The sequence below is a fragment of the Eptesicus fuscus genome, chromosome 21 (assembly GCF_027574615.1).
Source record: "Eptesicus fuscus isolate TK198812 chromosome 21, DD_ASM_mEF_20220401, whole genome shotgun sequence".
NCBI lineage: Eukaryota > Metazoa > Chordata > Mammalia > Chiroptera > Vespertilionidae > Eptesicus > Eptesicus fuscus.
Window position 1 is genome coordinate 23,103,332 of NC_072493.1, and position 16,626 is coordinate 23,119,957.

General features: G+C 50.1%; 1 protein-coding gene across 1 annotated transcript in view; it reads right to left on the bottom strand.

The window, feature by feature from the left end:
* Positions 1-7,026, bottom strand: part of ACSF3 (acyl-CoA synthetase family member 3) — a 76,216-nt gene extending 69,190 nt beyond the window's left edge. Inside the window, exon 1 of the mRNA XM_008139765.3 lies at positions 6,990-7,026. The gene's annotated coding sequence lies outside the window, so the exon portion shown is untranslated. The remainder of the gene's footprint in view (positions 1-6,989) is intronic.
* Positions 7,027-16,626: the final 9,600 nt, after the last annotated feature.

Below are 16,626 nucleotides of genomic sequence, written 5' to 3' on the forward strand. Positions count from 1 at the left end.
AGAGGAAAAATTCCCCTTTCCCTCCTCTGGCTCTTTTGGCTAGACTGATAATCCAATCAATGAGAGAGATTGAAAGGGGAAAATCAAATCTAATTTCATGTGCATGGGAGCCCCACATACATGAGCAAGTCAGAGACCCCCCCTATAGAAGAGGTTCAAAGACAGAAAGGGTTAGTAGGCTGTATAGGGCATTCTGAGCTAGGGATGAGGTAAGGCAGCTGCGGGCTTCAGGAGAGGAAGGTCACTGCAGGAGGGTAGAAAGAGCAGAGGGGCAGTAATTAGAAGTTTGCCCTGTCATATAGGCAGGTCAAGAAACGCTATCTCTGAAAATCCCTTCTGATGGGCAATTAGGAAATTAAAGCCCTTTAGATAGTTAAGGGGAAGGGGGGCAGTTTTTCTTGAGCCCACAGGGTTTGAGTTGCCTTTAGCTCAAAATAATCCATGTACCAATGAGGCACATCTTGGGGTGGCTGATTCTGAACTCCCACATACTTAAGGTAAATTCTGAATAATGGTTTTTAAAAATCTGAGCCTGGAAAAAAAGACTAGCTAAGAGGGATAAGTACCAAGGGCCACTAAGCAAATGCCCTCTCCATCAGCAGGCGAGGTCAGAGGACTCCAAGCATCCCCACACAGAGTCAGGGCTTGATTCTCCTCTCAAAACGGTGAACATTTAGGAACTTGGTGATGAGCAAGGTCTTAAATAAAGTTCATGTGTGTGAAGTCTGTTTTCTTTTTGTTTTTTTGGTTTTTAGCTGAAACGTAATTCTTCCCTCTCTCTCCCAAAACATAACTACTAAAAAATGACCAAAATGGTCAGCAAGAAGTGAGAAGTTGCTGGAAGGGGCTGTGATCAGCTGACTTTCAACTAGAATTCTTTGGAGTCAGAGAGAAGAGAGACCTGGGAAGGGCCCTAGTCAGTCCAAAGCGCCGGCTCGCGCTCCGCTGTGGGACACTTCCCCACAGCGGCAGTCCCGTGAGTGAGCTTTCCAATTGCTTGTGCACTGACGGCAGTTTATAACCGAAGTTTAGCTCAGTTCAAGAGGTCAGGGGCCCACCCGCTGCCCTACACTCCTTACTACCAGTGTAATTGAAATCGGCTCCTTCCCAGTGCCAGTGCAGCCTATTAAGGTTAATAACCATTTGCCCTGGTTTGAATGCCCCAATTTCACAGCTCCTTCAGGAGTCACTCCTCCCATTACAGCCTCTGGAGCTAAGAAGGGTCTCTGTTCCGCCCTCCCCAAGCACCTCCTAGCCTCTGCTCCCCTCTCAGCTTCAACTGTGGCTCTGGATCAGAGCAGCACCCGGCATAGGGAGCTGAGGCGTGGACTAGCTGAGTTTTTCCTGAAAGGTGGGGCAGGCACAGGAAACCCCGAGGGTGCTTCTGAATGCCAGGGGCTGACACGACGCCTTCCAATGGGCCATCCAGTTACATTATAGAATAAAAGCTGTAAATCCGCCCCCTCCCCGCCTTCCAACAGGCCCTGAAAATCTAGGAAGGTCAGGAATCACCCAGCAGGTGGCCCTGCCCAGCAGGAGGTACCCAGGCTGTCCCGAGGCTGGCACTGCCTCCCTCAGAGTTCTCTCTAAGGTCTTCCAAACCCTTCCCACATAGTGCTGCTTGGAGGGATCTGTTTCTTCCGTGCTCAGCTCATTCTTCCTGACAAAGCCACACTTTTCTCTCTGTCATTAACTTGTTACCCAGGGAAAAGGAATGTGCCATTGTTTGTTATATGCATGTACGAAACAGTTTTGTTCTCTGTTCTTAATTTAACAAACAGATTCTACACAATCTATAATAATAAAAGGGTAATATGCTAATTAGACCAGATGTCCTTTTGGACGTCATTCCCGAGGAGACGAAGCCGGGGCCGGAGTGAAGCCTGGGTCCCGGGTTCCAGAGGGAAGCCAGGTGCCAGCAGCCGGGGGAAGGAAGGCCTACTCTTGCACAAATTTTGTGCATCAGGCCTGTAGTACTTTATAATTACCTAACAAAAACTCTACAACAATAAGAATGGCTGAGCCGAGCTATGCTTTGTACTGACACCCTCAGTATGTGAAATGGCCTGTGCCTATCAGCCTCCTTGGCTGGCTTCTGCAGCTGCCCCTGGCTCCTGGTAAGGTAGTCTCCCAGCCTGACCAGGTGGGAGGAAACCCCACACCTCAGAGACACCCCTCACTGCCCAGAGGGGCTTCATTCGGAGGCCTCTCAGCTCTGGCTGACTGCTCCCAGGTTCTGTGCAAATATTCCTTAAGGCTTCAGGACCTTTAACAGAGTTCAGTTCCAAATACACTTGCCCATACTGTTTCCAGATGAAAGAGGCCGTTTATTAAAAACCAGAGAGTGGCCCTAGTCGATTTGGTTCAGTGCTTAGAGCAGTGGTCGGCAAACTCATTAGTCAACAGAGCCAAATATCAACAGTACAACGATTGAAATTTCTTTTGAGAGCCAAATTTTTTAAACTTAAACTTCTTCTAACGCCACTTCTTCAAAATAGACTCACCCAGGCCGTGGTATTTTGTGGAAGAGCCACACTCAAGGGGCCAAAGAGCCGCATGTGGCTTGCGAGCCGCAGTTTGCCGACCACTGGCTTAGAGCATCGGCTTGAGGAGTGAAGGGTCACAGGTTCAATTCTGGTCAAGGTCATGTACCTGGGTTGCAGGCTCCATCCTCAGCCCCAGTTAGGGCTCGTGCAACCAATTGATGTGTCTCTCTCACATCCATGTTTCTTTCTGTCTCTCCCCCTCCCTTCCACTCTCTCTAAAAATCAATTGAAAGAATATCCTTGGGTGAGGATTAACAAACAAAAATAGAAAGAAAAAGCCAGAGAGTGCCCTAGGACTTCTCTGTATTCTGCCCTCCACACATGTTCAGAGGCGGGTTCACATCTAGGTCTATACCCTGGATTTCTGTTACTATAAAGAAACCTCACATATTGTAAGAAAACAGCTAGGCTTGACCAGAGACAAGAAGTGTGATAAACATGGGAGATACGCCAGTTTCAGAAAGAAAGCCATCGAAAAGCAAACCAGGGCAGCTTTAACATGTTTCCTTTTCTCACTTCTAGCAAATCCATCTCTATTTGCTTGGGTAAAGGGGGACTAAAACGAAGAGAATCTACAAAGGGAACAGACACCTCCCATCTCTGCCTCATTCCCCTGGGGCACTAGGAGCTTCCCTCGGCTGGGGGAGGGGGAAGTCAGCTTGAGATGGAAAACGGGGCTGACCCACCTGACCCACCCTACCTCCCTGGCCTGGGGCATAGGTTAAGGCTGTAAATGTGCTGTGGGCTGTGAATGGATGCAGTGAGCAGTCACAGCAACAACTCCAAGGGAAACCGGCCACAAAATAATAGGCCTGAAGCAGTGATCCAAACCCAGACTTGGCTGATGCCACGTGTCCGTCATACCCTAAGTGGTGAGGCCTCAGTGACGGAGGAGTGTCAGTGATGGGGAGAGAGGACATCGCATATTATTAACTCAACGGTGTCTCACCTGCAGGGCTGTCCCAGTGTAGGTGACACCCATGGCATTGACTCATCCACCCCAAAGGGCACTTCCCAATCACTTAAAAATGAGACATGAAAATAGAAAACGTGGGTCCTTTATTCCATGGTTGTACTTAAAAATGTATCCTAAGAAAATAATCAGAGATGAACATGAAGATGCACATATGGGATGTTCACTGCGGTGTTATACACAATATTGAAAAACTGGAACTGAACCAAGTGGTCCAGAAGAGGGCTGAGGAAATCAGGGTATATACACGTGGGGTGTTGGGGCCATAGCCCCACTGTGGGTGGGACAAGCTATCTGGGAGAGGCTCCCCCAGTACTGCCAAGGGTCAGAGTTAAAAAGAAGATTCGAAGTAAACACCCAGATGGTCATAAGGTTGCAGGGCTACAAGGTGACCTTTGTTTTCTTCTTAGTGCTTCTCAACTTTCTCCAATCTTTCTACTATTAGCATGTATGACTTTTGTAATCAGACTTTAAAAGTCTACTAAATGTCATTTATTATTTTTTTAAATGGAGATGCTTCAACTTCAGCATTATTTTTTTCTTTTATACAAAAAAAGAAATAAAAAATGTGCTCTGGATGGTGGACCTACAGGGTGTTTGTAACTGTCTATATAGCTCTTTAACTTCTCAAAATGATAGAGGTAAATAAAAATGAGATAAGAGCATTCTTCTTTTTTCTTTTTAATCCTCACCCAAGGATATGTTTTTTATTGACTTTAGAGAAAGAGGAAAGAGAAACATCAATCAGTTGCCTCCAAAACACACCCTGACCTGGAATGGAACCCACAACCTAGGTATGTGCCCTGACCAGGCATCAAACCTGCAACCTTCGTGGTGTACGGGACGATGCTAGAACCAACTGAGCCATCTGGCCTGGGCAACAGCATTCTTCTTTCCATTAAAGCTACTGGTTCATAAAAGGTCTATGCAGACAATTAAAAAGTAAGTTTTGACAAAAGCAGTTCAAATACATGGTTTGCTAACGCTGAGCACCAATTAGACCCTGCATCTGTGGCAGCAAGAGACCTGGATGCCCCCCATCCTGCATCGCCTGCCTTCAAATCTCTTGAGTGTCTGGGAGGTGGCAATACCTAGTTGGGCTCTGCAGGGGGACAGGCATGAGCCAGGCAGACACAGTCCAGGTCTCTAAGCAGACTGCTCCTGCAGGCAGGCCCTCCTAGGACGAGCAATAGAGCTAGAGCTCAGGATGAAGGAGCCAGCAAGCAAACATGCAGCGGAGACTTAGGTGGCCAACTGTAATTGTGGTCGTATCTGGGTGTTTGTGGAGCAGATGCTGACAAGTGACCCTGCCCGGTGCTCCCCATGAGCCTCACAAGAAAATTTAATGTTAATTTGGGTAAATATTACCCAGAGTAGCCTCCAGAGAGGTTGCACTAATTTATTCTGTCACCAAACACTAGGAGCACGGGGCCACCACCCTTTAAAGATAGCTTTTATGTCCCGCAGGTATGGGACCCTGAAACACTCCATCATAATTCTTTCAATACAGAGCTAAAATCTTCAAAGTCATGGGGATCGGGGACGGCTTTGAACAAGCAAACTTGGTTCAGGGAAGATGTCTGTGTCCTGAACACTCCGGGTCCAGACCTTTCTGGACCCCAGGAAGAGAGCTCCCCACCTTACAACCACAAGGCCTCCTTTAGTCACGAGGCTCTCCGCCCCTAGAGGCACAGCTGCCACCAAGTAGATGCAGGTTGACCATGAGTTTTCTCTGTTTCAATGAACAAGCTTCATAAAACTGCTCTTAGTACCCTAACCAACCTTAGACAGCCGTGCACTGATGGGAAAAGCACAGAAACCTGCATTCCTGTGAGCCAGGGCGGCCTTCTCCCAGAGGACGTGTTGTTCTTAGATTCCTCTGCGAGGCAGAAGCCCATCCAGAGACCCAGCAGAGACCACTGGGTGTTCTAACCATCCAGATTCTCAAGTCAGACCCCTGGGGCACATGGACTTCTCAGAACCCTCACTCAACACCAGGAAGTTCACATCTTTTGGTTAAGAGGTTAGATTTCAGTCAACACAGACACAGACTGGGACATCCTCCTTTCTTCCTAGTTTTCTTCACCTGTCCAAGCCTTCAATGCCCCATCTATAGATGGACTAATAACAAGACCGGCACACAGAGTTCTGTGGGAATGACCTGGCACACACCAAGGGGTGAGCAAGTGGCTGCACCATCCTCACCATGGAGCTGCATGACAAAAATGACCTGATAAGAATGATACTTGCATTCAAATGAAGGTGGCTAGTTTCAAAATGAATGAAATGGCACCTGACTGATTAACATCACCCCAACCCCTCACCCCTCTGACCCTGAGTTTAAAGCAGAGCCCAGCACTTCCTGTTGTCTGCGGCCTGACGAAGGTGTGGGGTGGGAGAAGTGAACTTCACTCTCCCTGTGGTGGAGGACATTTGCTTCAACACAAAGCCTGCGGTTTGGGGGAGGCTGTTTTCAATGTTGTATTTTTAAGCAACAGACATTCACATTGCATTCATGAGTACCACATTCAAATAAAAAAACCAAAAGGGAAAAACACACACTTAAACCCCCATCCATATTAGCAAGTAAAATGCTATTTTTAAAATGCCACCTGGAGGCAGGAAGCCTGCTATTCCAGGTCCACAGTTTAAATCCACCAATTCAGTCTGCCCTGAAGACGGGTTCTGGGGATATGGGGTGAGAGCAAGGAAGCCTCATTTTACAACACCCACAGCAGAGACTATGGAAAGATCACCAGACCACCATGTTTCACCGCAGGAACCTCCTAGGGCCCCCTGACACCCACTGAGAATGCCTGTGCTCCTAGGTCCAGCTTTGTCCCCCCTTGATCAGTCCATGCCTAACCCCCAACGACAAACATCTCCCCTCTTGAGGGAATCAACAGCTTCCCAAACAGGTGATTCCTGTTCCCACATCTTAAGTTCTCATCATTTCCCTTTTGGGCAAACTCCTCTTCATCCTTCAAAGCCCGGCTCAGTATGACCTCCTTTTAAAAGTCTCCCCTCTCTCCGGAAAGTTGCCTGCTCACAAGGCCTTCAAAACACCTGGCACTTCCATATCGCTCTGTTTGTTTAGAGATACACCTGCTCAAGGTAGTTCTAGGATGATTCCTGCAGGCCCTTGAGAACAGAAGTGAATTTTAGACACAACAGATCAACAATGTCATTTCCTCTAACAATGGCTACACGTGGGCTCCACTAATTCCAACATCCTTCCGGGACCACCGCCTGGGGAGGGACCCTGCCCGCGAGCACCCCGCGAAGGGCAGAGTCCCTCCACGTGACAGGCACCTGCGGTCAAGCAGAGGGCAATCAGCCGGGTCGCAGGAGGAAGGGGGAGGGGCTGGGACGCGGAGCCAGGAGCCCGAGCCGCCGCGGGCCGGCGCGTGTCTGCGGGTCTGGGGGAACTCGAGGAGACGCCGGGGCCGGCGGCGGGGCAAGGGCTCTACCTCTGCCAGCGTGGTTCCCCGCTCCTCCTCCTCCTCCTCCTCCCGCCGGGTCGGAACCGGAACCGCAGCTGCTCGCGCACCCCAGGTCCGGTGCCCAAGTGCATCCCCGGCTCGGCGCGACGCCGCGGCGGCGGGTTCCGACCACGAACGTTCCCCCGCACACCCGCTGCCCTGCCCCGCCCCGCCCCGCCCCTGTCCCCGTCCCCTGTACGCTCTGAGCGAGGCCTAGGGAGCGAGAGGTATTTCCTTTGAATCTCACTTAATGTATTACCCCGACTGGAGAGCACAGCTCTAGACCAAAGCGTCTCAAAATTAGAACTTAGAGCAGGTCGACCAAAACGCATCTTGGCCCCCAGCCCTCCCTGGGATTGGAGAGCCTGCAGGTCAGCTGGCTCCGTGGGTTTGAAAAGGACTTGGAACCTGGATCCTGATGTTTTAACGTCAGGTACAGCAACAGAAAACGTTTACCGCCAGACACCAAAGTCCATTCAGTTTGCTGAAATGTGTTTCTTTTTCTTCTCTAAAATAAAAATAACACTTGGACGGCTTTGTTGTAAAAACAATAAACAAATTATCCGTAGAACCACGTGCACACGGTGTGTAGCGCGTATATTTTCTCTGTGCCCCTCTTCTTCCCTGGTGGTTGTTGCAGAGGCAGCTGACCTGTCCTTGGCGAGCCCCCGAGATTCCTCAAGAGCCTGAGGATGGTTTTGTTGGGAGAAAAAAAAATCTGGGTCACAGGGAAGGTTGTGGCATTGAACATGGACTCAAACTTGAACTTGTGGGGCCTTGGGTGCCACACCGCTAGGTGTCATGCAGAAGAAATGAGTGTGATTCTCTGTTATAAATCAACAAGATGCTCTAAGAAAGAACATTCCAGCTCTTTAAGAATGCAATAGCCCACGTAAAGAAGGGATGAAATATCTAGAAACAGAACCAAAGGACTAAGATGGGAAACAGGATAGGAAAGAAAAGCAAATGGGTCTGTCCAGGAGATCCAAAATGAAATATATAGTAGTTTTAGGAAGGGAAAGCAGAGAAGACAGAGGGGAGGAAATCATTAAACAAATTTAAGAAAATTAGCAGAACCAAGGGGCATGAGCTTTTGGGTTGAGGGCCGAAGAGTGCCTTGTGCAGTGAGGAAAAGTGGGCCCATAGCAACTGAGCAAATAGCATTGGGATATTTCAGAACACGGGGTTATTGAAGATCCTAAACCGTACACCCAACATCTCACTTGGACATCCAAAAGAGTCCAACACCTGATGTGGCTCCACCTGAACTCAGGATCTTCCCTATTATGGTCTTACTAGAGGCCCAGTGCACGGAATCGTGCACCCGTGGGGTCCCTCAGCCTGGCCTGCACCCTCTCGCAATCTGGGACCCTTCGGGGGATGTAGTAGTGCATGAAGCGGCAGCCAGCCAGGGAGGAGCCTGAGCCCGGGCCGAGTGCCTGCTGCCACTGCAGCTTGGTAGCGCTGCCGCAGCTGTGCTCACCAGCCGTGAGCCTGGCGTTGGCAACCAGCGGTCAGCTGAGCGGTGCTCTTGCTGTGGGAGCACACTGACCACTGGGGGCAGCTCCTGTGTTGAGCATCTTCCCCCTGGTGGTCAGTGCATGTCATAGCGACCAGTCGACTGGTCATTTGGGCGTTCAGTAGTTCGATTGCTTTGGCTTTTATATATATAGATGGTATGAATATTTGTGTCTCCTTAAATTCATATGTTGAAATCTAACCTCCAATGTGATGGTATTAGGAGAAGCTTAAGTCATGAGGGCAGAGCTGCCATGAATGGGATGAGTGCCCTTATAAAAGAGACCCCAGAGAGCTCCCTTGTTCCCTCTGCCATGTGAGGAGGACACAGAGAAAAGATGGCCATCTAGGAAGAAGCGGCTCTCACCAGACACTGAATCTGCTAGCGCCTGAATCTTGGACCTCCAGCCTCCAGAACTATGGGGAAAAAATGTCTGTTGTTTATGAGCCTCCCTGTCTGTAGTGTCTGTTACAGCAGGCCGCATTTCCTAAGCCTTCCCATTCATCCTTCATTCCCGGTGCTCAGTCATACTGCTTCTTCTCCTTCCTTCCCGCCTCACTTCCAGTATTGTTGGCCTTTCCTTCAAAATCTTTCAGAATCAGTCACTTCCCACCATCTCTACTGCAACCACCCCAGGGGACCCTACGAAACCCTAGTTTCACACCCAGGTTGCTAAAATAGCTTCCTCCTGGTCTCCCTAATTGCCACCCTCCTCAGTCTGTTCCTAGCATGGCAGCTGGAGTGGCCCAGTTAAAACCCGAGTCAAATTTTAGCTTCCTCACTGGCCCGGTCTCCTACAACTCCTGATGGACCCCCACCTGACAGATGGGAACAGTCATCCTCAGGAAGGCAACACTAATGGGATATTTGGTTAATTTGCTCCATGGAGAGGAGATTTGAACAATTAAGGGAGAGGTTGGGCATAGAAGAGAGAGAACTACATAGAAAACTGATCAAGAAAAAATGAGGCGATGATGAAATACTGGGAAAACAGAAGATGTGCAACAAAGGCAAAGTTTTAGGAGACTCCATTCCCAATAACGTTTACAGAATGACAATAATGCCAACATTTATAATGTAAACATGAACATGCAAACATGAATGTTGATCTAACCGAGTTTATAGTGGACTCTGGGAGGGAGGGAAGGGGCACAGGAAGGGTGTGGGGTGGAGGACAGGGGTGTGGTGGGAGAGAGTGAACCCGGATTGTCCATCACAGGAGCAAACAGAGATCTAAAGGGAGACTGAGGAGGCTATTTAGGCACGTGGTGATAAATAGTAAAAGAGTCAATTGAAAGTCGATGCCTCTGGTGATTCAGAAGGGGAGGGTGGTTCCTTACACTGTGCGGGTGGATGTATAGCCGTGTGTAAAAAGTAAAAGTTAAACTAGACCATGAAATACATTTAAGGGGAGGGGATGAGGAGGTGCTTCAGAGGTATCCATGTAAGTGTGGCTCCTCTCAGCTGTCGGGCAGCCCCTGCCCAGCACTGTCACCTTGGCTGCATTCTGGCCTCTGGTCCCCTAAACACTTTCAGAGAATTCCAAGGATTTGCTGTCCACCAGACACACAATGGGAAGAGGAACCAGATTACCGTCTACATGCATACCCTATCATCTTGCCTCCAACCTCCACAGAGTACACAGGACTCCCGTGCTCCCACCGCCTCCCCTTGGCCTCCCAGAGTTTGTGAGACAGACAGGCGGCTGTATGCTCAGGTGCAATGTGTCCCCGGGCATGTGCCAGGCACAGGCATTTAGGCAGAGCTTAGGCAGAGCCTTTGCCCTCCTGCAGCTCACGTGCTACTGGAGGGAAAAAGAAAAGTGAATAAATAGACAAATAAACAAGTAATATGCCATGTGATGAGGTTATGGACTGAATGTTTCTGTCCCCCGAAAATTCATGCGTTGAAACTCAACCCTTTAATGTGATGGTGGTAGGTGAGTTCTCTGGGAGGCGATTAGGAATAGATGTGGTCATGAGGGTGGAGGCCCAGGGTGGGATTCGTGGCTTTATAAGAGTCCCAAGAGCTTGCTTCCTCTCTGCTCTCCAACGTGTGAGGACACACTTGGAGGGACATCTACAGGCCAGGAAGTGGGCTCTCATCAGACACCAGACCTACTGCCACCTCCACTCTAGACATCCAGCCTCCAGAACTGTGAGAAATAAATATCTGTTGCTTAAGCCCCCGCCGCCCCCAGTCCCCCCTCCCTCTCCACCCCCCCCTCCCCCCCGTCAGTGGCATTTTGTTTTGGTCACCTAACTGACTAAGAGAGAGGATAAGTGCTATGAAGGAAAATGGAGCCAGGCAAAGTGATGGGGAAGGTACAGAGGTCCCAGGGCTCCTCTAAGGAGGGGCATCCCTAGGAGCAGGGGCCTGCGGGCAGTGAGGCCATGAGCCATGGCACTCTCTTGGAAAGGACTGCGTTGTATTCGTTGCACAAATGAGGGAACCGAGGCTCAGATAAGTTATGTCCTACGTCTATGCTCACACTCCTACCAAGTGACAGAGCTGGGGTTGGAACCCAGAACTCCATGTCCCGCCTCCCTGCTACATGCCTCTCACCTTTCTATGAGGCCAAACAAATAGACACACGTGTCCCTGTGCTTAAAACCACACTCTCCCCACACAACACCAGAGCAACCCCTTCCACAAAGAATAAATCATTTCCACGAGCTGTATCCTCAAAGGTGTCCAAGGCAGTGTTCTTCATTCTAGGCACCTAAGTGTCCTACTGCAGGCCTAGTAAATTAGGAGAGAGCGAAATAATGAAAGATAACATAGCCATTAAAAGGATAATAGTGAAGCTATATAGAAACACTAGAATTGCCTATAGCTAGTTGGGGTTAATAAAAGTAGCATAAAATAATTTCCTAAATTCTGCAATTTAAAAATTAGAATACAAAATTGTGTGCACTAGGATTTCCCCACTGTGTACTTGAGCAGGTTCTAAAGGAAAATGTGAAAAATGGAAGCAGTTATCTTCCCAAGAGACAAACTCCGAGATCGCTGCTAGCTCTGCCTCTTGAACCTACACATTCTCCCCACCAGCTGCCTGTGTGGTTAGGGGCCGGCATGGCCTCAAGGGCCCTTCAGTTTGGTGGGGAGCTGGCCCTGCATGTGAAAGTGCTGAAAGCCATCTTGCACCTCCGCAGCTTGGAGGTGGGAAGCCCTTGTCATCCAGGAGGTGATGAGTCCACTGGGCTGAGCTCCTCACTGCCCCTCCACCCTCCCAGAGAGAATCCCATCTGTTCCGGACCTGAGCGGCACTTGGAGGAGAGGCGCCCTTGGGAGGGAGTCTTGCATGGGCAGGACTTTTGCACTGCTGCGTGGCGCTGGCCTCTCAGTCTGCAGACGCTTCCAGCTGGGAGCCCCCCACAAATGTAAGGGAGCCTTGTTGATGGCTGGCTGCTCCCATCTACAAAAGGGGGCAATGACAGCACCCACCTCAGGTCCTAGCTTAATCCTGCTGCGAGGATCAAGGAGCCTGGACACTTAAAGCTGCTCATAAATATTAACTGCTGCTGGCATTATCAGCACCCTTATGGCCAGCCCCTCAAACAGAGACTCCAGAGCAGGCGTTGGTAAATGGATGCTGAGGAATGGGCATGGTTTCTCCGGGGGCAGACAAGAGCAGCTGTGGTCTCTGCCTCTGGGTGGGGTGGATGGCTCCCGCCTGCCCCAACAACTTGGGCAGAGCTCTGGTGCAGCTCAGCCTTGCCCCAAGGACCCCCATCCACTCCCAACCCACAACCTTTTCCAGAGGGAATCCTTGCACTTGAACATCCTGGGAACTGGCACAGCGGCTGAGTAGGAATCATCCCCCCTTCCCTCAATTCCATTTACACCTCCAGTTTAATGAGCCCAAACTGCTGGGGGCGTCTGGGTCACACCTTTTCACTCGATTAAAGCAAAACACAAATCTGGCTGGCAGCAATTTCTTCACAAAGAGAGCTTCTGCAAACTGTGAACACATTACCTTCCCGCTGCAGGCTCTCACACTGCTAACTGAGAAGGGGTTTGATGGCGCTGAGTCAGCTCAGGAAGCACTTGGAATTTTCTAGTCAGCTGCAGCCTGGGGTAGGAGTTACAGACCCCAGTGTTAGAGTCAGGCAACATCTGGGTTCTGACCCTGCCTGCGGCTGCCAGTCTCCAAGATGGCCATCGTGGACCCTGCCTCCTGGTAATCTGTGCCACAGTCTCATTGAAACTGAGTAAGACGGACTGTGCTAACAACAGGATTTTGAGGAATGGTGAATAGCTTCTGGGTGAAGTGATAAAAGGCAGTAAGCTTCCTCCTGGCTCTCACTGGGACCACATGCTTTGGGCTTACCAGCTGCCATGTTGTGAGGACACTCAAGCAGCTCTGTGGAGACCCCCATTGGAAGGAACTGAGGCCTCCTGCCCACCTTGGAAGTGGCTCCTCCTGATCCAGCTGAGACAGCAGCCCCTGCTGACATTCCAGCTGCAACCTCTCAAGAGGCACTAAGCTAGAACCATCTAGCTGAGGTTGTGCCCAAATTCTCGACCCAAAGGAACTGGGAGATAATAAGTATTTGTTATTTTAAAACACTAAGTTTTGGGGGTAATTGGAACATAGCAATAAAGACCTAATACACTACTTCTATAAGTTATAGTTGTGTGATTTGGAGCAAATTAATCTCACTGAGTCTCATTTTTTCAACTAAAGAATGCCTACCTCTGATGGGTGTTATAAAAATTAAATAAGGTATTTAATGTAAAGCTGTTAGCATGGTGTCTCGAATCTAGCAAATGGCTAAGTAATCACTATTATTATAAAACATCTATATAAATATCTATATCATAAGAAAGGAAAGGATCAGGAAAATCTGATCAGGTTCAGACAGGTGGGTTCAAGGAAGGCTTTGTGGACAAAGCAACATTTGAATTGGTCCTTGAAGGATAAGCAGGACTTGCACACGGGGAAAGGGGAGGAGAGGGCAGTAGTGCCCACTGTGGACAGTTCACGCTCAGTGGAAACTTGGGGCTTGACGATATGCAATGGGAGATAAGATTTGTGAAAGCTGCTTGAGGTCAGGTTGGAGTGCTGGAATTAAGGAGCCTAGAATTTGCTTCGTGAGAAGTGGGAAGCCACTGGAGGATTCTGAGTCAGTCATGGGAATTGGGAAGGAACCCCAAAGCATGGCACTTCCTGGCAAGGCCACGCCTGGTTCTCAAGGTCTGTGCAGCATGTGGGAGGCGCTCAGAGAGCTTGAACTTGATCCTCTGTACCAGTGCTCCTCACAGTCTACCAACCCGAGGACCCCAGGGCTCTCTCTGTGGGTCGGTGAGGCCAAAACCAGCTGCGCAATGGCACTAAGGCCTCACTGGCTTTTTTCACAAGTTGACCTTTGCACTGACGGTGCAGACGCAAAGTTGGCAAAACTGGCTGTCCGAGCCCCATCGACACTGCGCTCCGGGTCACTGTGTCTTTCATGCTCACACATACAAAGAAATGCCACTTCCCCTGAGACTGTCCTTGATGAGGCAGCAGAACGACGGTTCACATTAAATCTCAACCCCTAGTCATCACCTTCTTAAATGTCTTCTGTGACAGAGTGGGAAGTGCATGCAAACCAGTTCTGCTCTGGAGGCTGATTGCATGTGTCCACCTGACTGGGCTCAGGGGTGCCCAACTGGCTGGCAAACTTGATTTCTGTGGTCTCCATGAGGCTGCTTCTAGAAGAGATGAGCATCTGAATCGGCAGATCCAGTACAGAAGATACGTTGCCACGCTGCCACGGGGAAGGCCCAGCGGGACAAAGCAGCCCCCAGCATGGTTGTGCCACAGCCCCAGCTCCCTGCTGGCAGCGCCTCCCTCCACAGGGCCAGGGGAGGTGAAACCACCAGTGTCTGCCGGCTGCCCAGTGCTGGCTGCTTGCATATGGCACAGCAGCCGGCTTTGGAAGCACTTTAAGAGGGTCCCTGGCCCACGCCAGTGTGCTAGTTGGGATGTGGCCACTACTTCAGCAACTACCTGTGGCTTAGAGATGAGTTTTCTGGCAACTGGGAATTGAATCTGTTTCCAAACCCTCCTTCCTCCCACCGTGCTCCTCCCCCTCCTCAGGCCCTCTCTCCTTCCTCTGCTGTCACCCCTGAGCCCCCACCCATCCCCACCACATCCCACGTGCCTCTCACTGCACAGGACCAGGAGTACCCACCGAGGCAGACATGGGCTCCTGCAAGGGCTCCTGGCCAAGGCACTGTCTGCCTCACGGTGCTGGGGTCCCTGAGCACGTTTTACCCCCAGAGAGAGGACAGCGGGTGCTGCAAGGTTGAGGGAACCTGCGCTCCTGAGGATCCAGAAATGCTTATGGAGAAAGGAAAATTTGCAAAATCACACGGCTCTTCCTGAGCCAAGGAAAATCTGGACTTGAATGGGAAAACCCGGAGCCAAGTGACAAGAGGGAAGTTCCTGGGAGTCTTGGGTGTGCAAACCAGATGGCCCCTTAGCCCCAGGGATGAGCAGAACGTGTCCTCACTGGGCACTTTCCAATTTACAAAGCTCTTTCCCAGACGCTGAGCCACTAGAATTGATCTTTGCAGCATTCAGAATTACTGCCATCTCCACCAAAGGCCCGAGAAGGGAGTGCCAGGAGAGGGTGTGGGACCTGTCTGGGCACAGCGACCGATCCTCTGAGCCACAGTCTGGCTGAGTTTGGCGTGTCTGAAAAGTAAGATGCCCATCCATTCATTCTTCCCTTCAACCAATATGTGGGGGTCGGGGGAGGAGAAGGATGAAGATGTGTCGGCAGCTATGTGGGCTCTAAATTCTTGACGTCGTGCAGGAAAGATTTCCTGAGACCCGATGACTTTGAGTGCACGTTATTGAAGCTGGGGCAGTGAAAGGAAGGGCGTGAGATAGAAGAAGCAAGATCATAGCCACAGGATTGAGCCTAGATGGAGCTGCCTTGGCCCTTTGGCAAGGTGAGGAAGAGTGAACCCTAGGCGTGGCTGCCTTGCCCCTTTAGGAAGTCACAGAGGCAGAAGAAGTGAGCCAGCTGGGCTGCGTGGACTCAGGAAACAAGTTCCCAGGACAAAAGAAGGGCCCTGGGAGAAAGAAAGCAAAGACCGTGTGTCTCAGGAAAGAAGCGGGAGAAAGGCGCAGGTGTGCCCTAGAGAGAGTGTGTGTGTACACTGGATCCTTTGTCTCAAGGTTTTTTTAAAAAATCTGTTTTCTAAAAGCAGGAATTTTAGGAGAGGTCTCAGGGGAGGATCCCAATCCAGGTGTGTCCTTTCGGGGTCATGGTCTCTAATGATTGGTTGGTGCTAGGGTAGAGGGTCATTAGTCATGCATCTGGTTCTGATGTTGGGCCTGGAGCTAACACAACTGAGGCCTAGATGTTATCTCTAGTTTGATCAAAACTCTGTCTCTGTGGTCAACAGACCCAAGGCTTTGTTCCTAAGATTGTTTGATGCGGATCAGAACCCCATTGTCCTGAGGGCTCAATGCTTAAGGGAGTGGTCGAGTGAGGGAGAAGAAGGCAGGTGAGTCAAGGTGCTGGACGGGATCAGTTTGAATCAGCCGCCTGCCTCACTTTCCCCATTCCACTTGCCAAGGAGTTTTCCTAGCTTCTTACTATCCTGCCTCAGACAGAAATGGGGTTTTCTGAGGGGTAGAATGGGGGATGGACCCACAGGTGGACCAGGCCCTGGGAAACCATCTCATCCGCAGAATGTTTTCAGGATGCCGGTGACCAAGGGCTGAGGGGTGCCAACCCGTCAGAGATGGGTCAGAACTACTGGGTCACAGGCTGTGACAAAGGGAATGAGGTGGGGAGAGAGGTGCATTAAATGCAATGAGGTGAAACCCTGATCATAACCTGAAAATAAAATGGAAAAATTGTTTGTTTTTTAAAAAAATATATTTTATTGATTTTTTTACAGAGAGGAACAGAGAGTTAGAATCATCGATGAGAGAGAAACATCCATCAGCTGCCTCCCGCATCCCCTCCCCCTCCACTGGATATGTGCCCGCAACCAAGGCACACGCCCTTGACCGGAACCGAACCCGGGACCCTCCAGTCCGCAGGCCGATGCTCTATCCACTGAGCGAAACCGGTTTCGGCGAAAAATTGTTTTTTT